The sequence below is a fragment of the Mytilus californianus genome, unplaced genomic scaffold (assembly GCF_021869535.1).
Source record: "Mytilus californianus isolate M0D057914Y unplaced genomic scaffold, xbMytCali1.0.p SCAF_25, whole genome shotgun sequence".
NCBI classification, from domain to species: domain Eukaryota; kingdom Metazoa; phylum Mollusca; class Bivalvia; order Mytilida; family Mytilidae; genus Mytilus; species Mytilus californianus.
The window spans coordinates 3,670,802-3,683,031 of record NW_026262674.1 but is presented as its reverse complement, the minus strand read 5'-3'; positions in this window follow the sequence as shown (position 1 = coordinate 3,683,031).

The window sequence follows — 12,230 nt, the reverse complement described above, 5'->3', positions numbered from 1 at the left end:
AGAAAACGTACTTGGAAGAAGACTAATAAATACTGGTCAAAACTATTTCCGTCAGGTTAACTGTTTTTGTTTTGTGTGTGTAATTAGTCCAATGTCGCTGTGTTGTTTGAAGATCTTTGTTTTAAGTAAATATATCATCAACTCCCCGAACAAAGGCTGTCATGCGTAAGAGCAATCTAGTACTTTTTTTGAAAGCTTGCAAGGATGAAAAAAAAAACAACTTCTCCATAGAAATACTGACTTCCATTTTTTCGAAAATGTTCTTTTGACATACGATTTATCAGTAACTCATTTTAAATAATAAAAACTATACATGACTTTAAAGTTCGTTTACAGTAAGTCACTATTATATAATGCCTGAGTGATTTTGAAAAGAATGCTTACTTAACGTTTAATCCAATCCATCCATCCATCAGTATACAGGAGTATTCACTTAACATTTAATCCAAAGTGAAATAACAAAAATACCGAGCTCCGAGGAAAATTCTAAACGGAAAGTTCCTAAACAAATGGCAAAAATAAAAAGCTCAATGACACCAAACAAATGGACAACAACTGTCATATTCCTGACTTGGTACAGTCATTTTCTAATGTAGAAAATGGTGGATTATAGCTAGCTTAACCTCTCACTTGTACTAAGTCGCAAAAAATTCCATTATATTGACAACGATGTGTGAATAAAACAAACAGGCATAATAGATAAAAATGTCAAAAATAGGGATACAGCAGTCAACATTGTGTTATAATCGTAATCATTATAAAACAAACAAAGATGTCAACAAAGAAAAACAAAACGGCATATTGACAAAGCACATTAGCACAAACAAAAGACAAGAATACAAGAATTTACCATAACACAATGACGGGATGTATAAGTACCGAGCCACGTCAAATGGATATTACCAAAAATAGACTAAACAGTAAAAGTAATAGTTTACAAAGACAAACAAAAGAATACTTTAACTCGTTATGAAGATGATAAACGACCTCAGTACCTAGAATCTATACTTCAAGACAATCGTGTATATCGTATATTTGTGAAGTTGATACTGAATATTTATCAACAAGGTCTTGGTATCTTCCGATAATTTTTTTTTAGAAAAAAGGACGAGACGTTCTTTGACATACCTCTGGTTCATTAACTTGCTGTTCACACACTGATGACATTTAACAAAGTCTGAGTAGCAGCTGCAAGCTCTTTAATACCTAATGAGTTGGGAAATGTACATCCAATATGCAGGTGAAGTTGGTATATTGCTGCTAAGGTGGAGGGAATTTAGAATTTCAAAATTAAATATAGTCTCGTTTGTCATAGATCCTGGTACTGAGATGACTGCTAATGTCAAATTCGAGGTATAAGTCTAAAAATGAGGCTGAGGAAGCCGTGTCTGTTTTGTCTTTAATTTATAGTTCTGGAGGATATATAAATGGAACCAATCAGAAAAGTTTGGATTGTTAATGGAAAGAACATCATCTATATATCTGAATGTGAAATTAAATGATCTGGCTTCTTTTATCTTTTTGTTTTTGACAATTGTCTGACGGAACTCCGACTCATATGAAAATAATTAGAAGTCAGCAAGAAGAGGCGCACAGTTCGTTCCCATAGGAATGCCACTATTTGTTGAAAAAGTCTTCCTCTAAATTCGACAAATATGTTGTCATTAGAAACTCCTGCATACTGATCACTTGTTCCTCTGTGTAGCATGTTTTACCTTTTTATTCACTATTAACAAAAAATGCCGTATGGTATCCCAAAGTAATAATTTAAAGCGTATGCTACCATTTTCATGTTGAAAAGCATTGTGGATTATTTCTTTTAGACGATTTTTCAGTTTCACATGGGGAACTGTGGTATACAGGGTTGAAAAATCAAAAATTTTGATACAACTAGTTTCAGAGGAAGATCGAGATTTAAAATTATCCAGAAGTTTTTTTTGGAGTTTTTTAGAATCCATCTCTGGTTAATACCACTACGCGAGTAAACAGTTTCACAGTATTTCTGAAGACTCTTTTACTGCGGACAGAATTTTTGTCAATCTAATGGACAATTCTTTCGTCGAACATGCAGATGAGGCGGTAATGTACCGTTGTTTGAACGGAATTTTGTGAAGCTTAGGTACCCAAAACAAACAAGGTAAGTCCGATTTGCTGTTAAATGTTATGTTCATTGAAGCCATGAAGGACTTATGATTCACAAAATCTCATCCTTGTCAAATGATATGTTTTCGTATGTGAAATTAGCCGAGTGCTCATTTATTCCTACTTCGTTTACGAGACACTCGTAGTTGTACGATTTACATACAAAGACAATATTATTTGAAGCTTTGTCCGCAGGAAGAACAATACACTTATCGTGAAGAGACGATAGACATTACAGTCTTTGTCTCTGAAAACGGACTTTGGTCGATCATTCATGCAGTTTTTCAACTTATGAATGCGACGTTTTATCAGAGACCTGATTGTTTTGACCCAATCCATTTATCAATACAAAGGAGTGTTCACTTAATAATTGATCCAATCCATCAATCAATACAAAGGAGTGTTCAGTTAACGTTTAATCTTATCCATCCATCAATACAAAGGAATGTAACAGGCGATGCAATGACTTTACATACCACTCAAGATAAGGTAAAATTGCAATAGCCGCTTAGGGATATACCTTTTTTTGTAAATTAAGTCCCTTTTGTATCTATTGCTTCTCTTTAACTACCAAATAAAACTTGATTATTCTGCATAAAACATTCATCTTTGATACCAGGCTTTTAATTCTGTAAGTTGAACGCAAGTTTCGTCTACAAAAGACTCACCAGTGACGCTCAAATAAATATAGAATAAAGGACTTTTTTTTTCTGATACTGACTTTTTCAGTGATAAAGTCAGTATAAAAAACAAAAAATCCTTTATTCTTTTTATTGGTAATTATGAAAAAATTAAAATCACTATAATAAAAGATAAAATAACAAACAAACTACTTTCTCGCGTCGAATCATGGCGAATCACGGGTTTGATTACGTCATTTGAAATTTTGTCACAGTGAAGTAAACATGGCGTTCTTTTGCAAAAGTATGGAAAATGAATAATAATGGCATGCGTTTCTTTATTTCTGCTTTGCACATGCCTAAACCAATGCAGAATATTATGGTAACATAGCGGTAATTTTTTTAATTTTCACATACATTGTAGCAAAGTATGAAACGATCTGAATCAGCAGAGTTGTCATTGTTTTGTTTATTATCGGATGGATAATTTGATTAAAAATCACATTTATCTAGTCGGTATTCGCTGGGTATTCACCCTTAAAACGATCACATTCATTTTAGAAAGCACTGTGTAAGCAGACACTTATTTTTTAAGGTGTGGGAAGCGAGTAGATTATCTGAAAGATCAATAGTTGTCGACCTTATAATTATTTCTAGTCCAAATAATGATGACGCCTTGAAGGGCTATTTTAATTTTTTTGCGTCATAATCATTTGGACTAAATCGTTTAAACCATTTAAATGGATGTAACTCAACTTAGGTCTATTTACTTTCACTTTTTGTGGTTTTTAACATATTTTTTTCAGTCCGGACCGTTGAAACGTAAAAGGTCCTAATGTTACCTGCAATTTGTTCGCTTAGTTGTTCTTTGGTCTATGAATTGCTGTCTATACATTGGCAATGAAACCACATCTCCTTAATTGTATATGATTGTATTAAAAAAATGTCAAAAGTGTGTATATTTTATTTTTTTTTTGTTATTAGCTTCTCTCACGCGATTGCGTAGTCCAAATAATTATGAGGTCTTGAAAGGCTATTGTATATTTTTGTTTTGACGCCTTCAAAGCAAAATAAAAAATAAAACAGCCTTTCAAGATGTCATAATTATTTGGAATAGCGATTGCGGTACCTTTTTTGTCACCATTTATGTATGGCGTCTAAATATGAATTGTAACACTTTATGGTGACTGAACAGGTTGCACTATTCCTTCTCAAGAAACAGAAAAAGAAGACACATTGGAACAACACAAGACTATCTTACATTCAAGATTATATTAAAATGAAAACTCAGATCGGGAAAGTAAGGTAAGCTATCAATTATATTGCGAATAACGCACATTTTTTTTTTTAGTTTATGGATTTTTTCGGACATCTTATGTTAAAATCTCCACACAATTTAGATAAAATTGTTCAAAAATCTTATCTTACTTAATTGAAAGGGGGACAAAAGATACCAGAGGGACAGTCAAACTCATAGATCGAAAACAAACTGACAACGCCATGGCCAAAAATAAAAAGACAAACAGACAAATAATAGTACAGATGACACAACATAGAAAACTAAAGACTAAGCAACACGAACCCCACTAAAAACTGGGGGTGATCTCAGGTGCTCCGGAAGGGTAAGCAGATCCTGTTCCACATGTGGCACCCGTCCTGTTGCTTATGTTATTACAAATCCGGTAAATAGTCTAATTCGGTAAGTCACAATTCGTGAAAAGGGAAGGGTATTGTAGTTACGACATAAGGAACATATCCGATATCATCTGTGAAACGGTTATTCCATAACGGTCAACCAACTCGTGATGGCGTCCGTAAAATTTACGAAGGGATGATTTCAACTTCACCATTTGGAACTCCTAATTGAAACGATGCTAAGTATTATTCGCCTAAAAACTCGTGCGTTTCAGCAAAAAATATCACGTAAGATTTTTGTGAATGAAAGGGAAGTAGATCCGTACGTGGTGTACTCGCGCATGCCAATTGAGAACTGACCCAATATTTTGTTTTTATCACGACCAGTGCACTGATAATGACATTATCAGCGAGTACACATCACAGGTAAAATGTACAAATAACCGACAAAAAAGTTTAAAGGCAAAATCAAGTACGAAATGTAGAGCGTTTCTTCACACCAATAATTCCAGAATACAACATAGATTACACATGTTTTAATTATATATTGGTACTCAAATGAAGTTATTTTTACTCAAGAGGTACCACCCTATCATGTCAACAATGTCCTAAGTTATTTTGCTTGGGAGCTGAAAGTCAAATACGTCATCAAAAGATTACATACTAAGTAAAAATAGGGTCGATAATGAATAAAGCTGTCCCTCCTCCTAAACTTGGTCGAAAATAAATAAAGCTGCCCCTAATTCTCCCCTTAATTAACAGCGATTGGTTGGTTATAGCAAACAGCCAGACGCATTAGAAAAGACGAGTTATCAGTCTATTGAAACAAATTATACGTAAACATATTTTCAATCAGCCGCATTTTATATTGACAGTATATTATTCATTTCCGCTAAGGTAGTTTTTTTTAAGTCTCCGGGGCAAAAGATATATTTCGAACATTACGTGTAACAATCTCTATAGATATCCGGTGTAATTATATAAATATATATATGTATTTCTCTAATTCTGTGTCAATGTAACCCTTTCCAGACCCATTTTATAAAAAAACAATAATCAACGTGTGGTTGCCGATGATCTCAGAAGTTGATTGGATGAGTTTACGGGTCATAACCTTTATCAGCTCACTGATTGTATCAAAATGTGCTAACAGGTGTTAATGAAATTTACAACCTTGTGGAATGTGGAAGGCACTCGAAGGGATTTTTGTTTATCAAAAATGAAAAATTATTTGATAAACATTAGAGAAACAGGTTCTTACATAGTTACTCGTGGATTATAGAATTTGTCCAATCTTGATAGTTAAATTATCAATTTCAAAGTCCTTTATCTCGATTGGATAAATCCGTTAATCCAGTGGTACTAATGTAAGAATCTTTATATATCATGTCCAGGAGGGATATTTGCGACAATACTAGTCTTTACCGCCTCGATGGTTTGCGGTATCGCGCTTGCTTCGAGTTCAACTCATCGTTGGTTCGATCTGCAGCCTTGTCAAGCTCATAGACATCAAAATTGGTGTTTTTCTCCGCTAAGCATGCAGAGATTAACAACAAGCACGGCTCTGCCTTGAGTCACAACTGTATGTCCAAATAGGTTGACGTGTCTTCCTGCGAACTGTTACATTGTGAACAAGCACGTTAAAATGCGAGTCAATGAGTCGGTCTCAATATTGACGCAGTTTTTTCTTCGTATGTAATCTCTAGATTACCGTATTATTTGACCTTTATGATACCAACCAAAGTATATTATGACTTTGTTGAAATAATAGGATGTTACCTCTCAAATAAATATAACTTTTCAGTACCAGTATTTAATTATTAAACGTATATTCCTAATTGTATTTAAAAAATCCTTCAAAACTTTTTAGACCTCCATACTCTACAATTTTGCACTAGATTTGGCATTATAACTTTTTAATTGAAGTCTTTCGTAGACGTGCGTTTGGCGTACAGAATTAAAAGCATGGTATCTTTGTTGAATTTTTAATCGTACAATCAATAAAAAGACGATTGAAGTACATGTATGCTAAACTGTTTTTTAAAAGTATCTGACTGATTGAGTGTTGTTTGTTTAACGTCCAGTTGCAAATAGTTTAAGCATGTTCAGACCAGAACAAATAATAATGAATACAACAAGTAGGTCTTGTTAAAGGGATCGTTCGGGATGAAAGTCCCACATGTGGAGCAGGATCTACCTTCCCTTCCGGAGCACCTGAGATCACACCCAGTTTTTAGTGGGGTTTGTGTTGCTCAGTCTTTAGTTTTCTATGTTGTGTTTTGTGTACTATTGTTTGTCTGTTGATCTTTTTCTTTCTTTTTAGCCATGTCGTTGTCAGTTTATTTTCGACTTATGAATTTGATTGTCCTTCTCGTGGTAACTTTCGCCTCTGTTTAAGGAAAATTTGGATGATGTAGGAAACTCATAGATTTGTTGCATCAGTTCTTATCATTATCTCAACACGAGTTGTCGAACTTTACGTCCCAATTCTGAGCGGACGTGGCTGCACATACAAACAGTCGTCCAATTTTTGCAGGGTATTACTGCTTGACGGATGAAGTCCAACAGTGGCCATATTTCCTTCACTATTTACATTTAGGGACTTACAGTAATTGAAATGTTGTTTGAATATATTGTAAATAAAGGCCAATGTTTACTAAATATAATTAGCTTTCGACTATTTTGCCTTTTGTTGGTTAGGGACATCATACGTTATGCACCATCATTTAAAACCATCAAAACGTGTCTAATCTATGTGCATTTTGAGAACTTTGTATTGATTAAATGATGTGGCTAATGCATTCTAAGAACTAATTAATAACCGGTTGAATCAAATAAAACAGCATATTTGAACTTAACCGGAATTTTAAAGTAAAATATAGCGAATTATTTATTTTGTGCTGTTTTGTTATCTATGCATGTAGTAGTTTTATTTTGAATTCAAAAGTAAGTTGGTGACAACTACTGGTGTAAATGTATGTCCTTTTATGTACGTTTTGTTTATTTACTGATGGAGATCAAAATGATGCGTGGGTAGGATTTTAACAAACAGCTAGTTTAACCCCGCCCCATTTCTATGTGCTTATTTCAAATCAGGAACATCAGTAATAGTCGTCATATGTCATATCTGATTGTATAACGTTATTTTGAGAATTTGGTGTTTATTGGAGATCTTTGATTGTGATTATGGAATTTGTTCACAAGTTCTTATTACGATTTAGAGTTTGCCATATTGTACAGACACCTGTCTGTTATTGAGGTCTCGGTGTTGCCCTTTAGTTTTCTATATTGTGTTTTGTGTACTATTGTTTGTTTATTAGTCTTTTTTTTTAGCCATGGCGCTGTCAGTTTATTCCCTTATGCGTATAAATATCCTCTGGTATCTTTCGCTCCTCTTTTGAGCCGTTGTATTACTGTCTAATTAACATATATCCTACATCTCCTTTTATCTATATGTATTCTTGAAGCAATCAGTACCGTGAAAAAAACAACCATTCGAATTTGATTTAATGAATAATTCTATTTCTAACTATAAATATTGGTATATAGATGGGACGCGATAGAGTATAGCTGTTCATACAGTGAGCACTGTAAATTTGACAGTCAATGTCATGAAAATGTATAATTGAAATAAATTAAATTTAATGTTGAGTACTATACAACGTAACTAAACACCATACACTTCAACTTCAGTAAGATGAAAGGCAGTTGGTTTGCTATTCACACTCGTTAATTTTACTATTTGTCCTTCCGGTAATGTTTTACATAGTGTAACTATGACCTGTCCGCAAACGGCTGGACCAATATGACTGACCACATAGCTCCATGTGAGATGTTTACAAGTTTTCGCCGACGTGAACAAGCATTTGTCTGAGTCGATCACCTTAAACAAAGAATATTAAATGTTACTTAATTGAAAATAAAAATGTACTTGTTCTGTTGTCATACATGTCTCATATAAAACATATATAGATAAGGTCTCAAAATGCAATTGACATCACAACATTCACTCCTTGTCATTGGGAATAGAGAAATGGAGAGAGAAAATAGCACAGTTTTGAGAACTAAATCAAGTAACTTTAATTGTTTGGCATGTTTTTCATTCAATAAAAGCTGGTTATCTTATTTTGTAATAGATTTAGATATACGTATTCAATCCTCTAAATATCAATGTTTGTCAAAAATACAGCATTTTATCAATCTTTTTATTGATTCCTAAGAAGAACTACTTCACAAAAAAGTATATAAATATGACAGAATGGAGACGATTTAAATTATTGTTCTGCAAATAAATCAAATAAAGTGTAAAATGGGTTAACAGTAACCCAAACGTCCTAAAACACAGCGAAATATAGCGACAGGTCAACATACATTTTTTTGCCATAAGGAGATATTGATACCATGTGCTCTGATTGACCCGATCCTAGCTTTTGTGTGAATGTATATGGCCGGGTTTCTTACTAAGGACAGGCACATGAACATTTAGCAGGGTCATCATGACTGTAAAAAATGAAAACAACACGTTATAAATTTAATGCGTCCGAAGCGCTTAACTGCCAATAAAAGATAAGAATATATATACAATCAATCTTATATCTAGGTTCTGACAATTGAGTCGATCGGAATAAAAAGGTGAGAAATTCAGTCTGCATTGGAATGAGTTATTTTTGGATATAAGTAGAAATTTGACCTTTGCACAATCCAACTTAATGCCCTTCAAAATTAAAACGTTATTTTTCCGACCATGCGTTACTGTGTATTTATACATCCCACACTCACAAACGGACATTTCTAATGAAGCCATGGGTTTGAAAATTGATTGGAGACGTCCAAGTGACCATTTACCGATACAAAAGTCAACCTTTTGGGTTTCTTAAAGAAGAAAAAAATTATAATAAAAGTCCCTCTACTCGCTCTGATTTTATTAGTACACACCTTTCCATAAACAATCATGTAGATTTTGTTTGAGGACGCTGAATGTAACCATAGATTAGTACAAACCTAATTGGCAATGTTTTGTTATTGTTGTTTTTATACATGTACATTATTTTCGTTAGGTTTCAACCAATCAAATAGTGATTAAGGGTATATGTAGCTGTCTATGTAACCAATATTTTGTATTATATATTTTTCGTAATGACATTAAACTATTGTTAAAACTATTTATGGCATAGGTTTTAATCTTAAAACTTTGAAAAATATTTAGTAGAAATGGTTATAATATCGCTGCTGTTAAATTGCTGATGCTTCAGAATTTTGTTAGCTCGGTATTTAGTGTTTCTGTTCTTGTAGCTAACTTTTGTTATTTTTTCTTGATAATTAAAAATAATTAAAAATCTTAGTTTACAACTCCCTCTTACAAAGTAACCTAAGATGGATTCGGCTATTTTTCTAAGGTTCATGTTGGTGATAGTCTCTAGTGTATTCAAGTAGATGTACGTCCTAGGGTTTTTGTTTGTGTTTCTTGCTGAAGAAAAATCATAAAACGCGCTTTAGACGCACACAATTTATGATTTATTTTTTCAGTTGCAATGACTATTTACTATTATTAAGGGGGACTCGGTGGCCGAGTGGTCTAAGTAGTCAAACTACTGTATCACTAATCAGTCAACACTCAGGTTATGAGTTCGAAAGGTGCTCTCGACTCCAATCTTATTTGACTAGGATTGTCAGTTTTCCTAACGAAGGTAGGTGGTTCTTCTCCGGACACTCCGAATTCCTCCACCAATAAAAACTGACCGCCACCAAATAGCTCAATAGTGTTGAAAGTGGTGTTAAACACAAATCAATCAATCAATCAATACTATTATTAAAATCCATACACCTGTCTTATGTCATACATATCGTCCTTACCATATGAACCAATCCGATTTGTACTAACCACTTTCAATACCTTGTACACTTTGGCGAGATTGACCCACCAGAAAGGTTCGTGTTATATAATAGTTTTACTTACCACAACAATCTATCATATTTGTACTGACCACTTTCTGTATCTTGTATACTTATTCCAGATTGACCCACCAGAAAGGTTCGTGTTGTTGTGAGGGATGTATTGATAACACACCATATCCAGTCTGTGTTTTTGTAAGATGTTTTCTGCTTTGTATCAATCTGATGTTTATAGTTTGTACTTATATTGTACTGTTCAACTCCTCTTTGTATCAATCTGATGTTTATAGTTTGTACTTATGTTGTACTGTTCAACTTCTCTTTGTATCAATCTAATGTTTATAGTTTGTACTTATGTTGTACTGTTCAACTCCTCTTTGTATCAATCTGATGTTTATAGTTTGTACTTATGTTGTACTGTTCAACTCCTCTTTATATCAATCTGATGTTTATAGTTTGTACTGATGTTGTACTGTTCAACTCCTCTTTGTATCAATCTGATGTTTATAGTTTGTACTTATGTTGTACTGTTCAACTCCTCTTTGTATCAATCTGATGTTTATAGTTTGTACTTATGTTGTACTGGTCAACTCCTCTTTGTATCAATCTGATGTTTATAGTTTGTACTGATGTTGTACTGGTCAACTCCTCTTTGTATCAATCTGATGTTTATAGTTTGTACTTATGTTGTACTGGTCAACTCCTCTTTGTATCAATCTGATGTTTATAGTTTGTACTTATGTTGTACTGGTCAACTCCTCTTTGTATCAATCTGATGTTTATAGTTTGTACTTATGTTGTACTGTTCAACTCCTCTTTGTATCAATCTGATGTTTATAGTTTGTACTTATGTTGTACTGTTCAACTCCTCTTTGTATCAATCTGATGTTTATAGATTGTACTGATGTTGTACTGTTCAACTCCTCTTTGTATCAATCTGATGTTTATAGTTTGTACTTATGTTGTACTGTTCAACTCCTCTTTGTATCAATCGGATGTTTATAGTTTGTACTTATGTTGTACTGTTCAACTCCTCTTTGTATCAATCTGATGTTTATAGTTTGTACTTATGTTGTACTGTTCAACTCCTCTTTGTATCAATCTGATGTTTATAGTTTGTACTGATGTTGTACTGTTCAACTCCTCTTTGTATCAATCTGATGTTTATAGTTTGTACTTATGTTGTACTGTTCAACTCCTCTTTGTATCAATCGGATGTTTATAGTTTGTACTTATGTTGTACTGTTCAACTCCTCTTTGTATCAATCTGATGTTTATAGTTTGTACTTATGTTGTACTGTTCAACTCCTCTTTGTATCAATCTGATGTTTATAGTTTGTACTTATGTTGTACTGTTCAACTCCTCTTTGTATCAATCTGATGTTTATAGTTTGTACTGATGTTGTACTGTTCAACTCCTCTTTGTATCAATCTGATGTTTATAGTTTGTACTGATGTTGTACTGTTCAACTCCTCTTTGTATCAATCTGATGTTTATAGTTTGTACTTATGTTGTACTGTTCAACTCCTCTTTGTATCAATCTGATGTTTATAGTTTGTACTTATGTTGTACTGTTCAACTCCTCTTTGTATCAATCTGATGTTTATAGTTTGTACTTATGTTGTACTGTTCAACTCCTCTTTGTATCAATCTGATGTTTATAGTTTGTACTGATGTTGTACTGTTCAACTCCTCTTTGTATCAATCTGATGTTTATAGTTTGTACTGATGTTGTACTGTTCAACTCCTCTTTGTATCAATCTGATGTTTATAGTTTGTACTTATGTTGTACTGTTCAACTCCTCTTTGTATCAATCTGATGTTTATAGTTTGTACTTATGTTGTACTGTTCAACTCCTCTTTGTATCAATCTGATGTTTATAGTTTGTACTTATGTTGTACTGTTCAACTCCTCTTTGTATCAATCTGATGTTTATAGT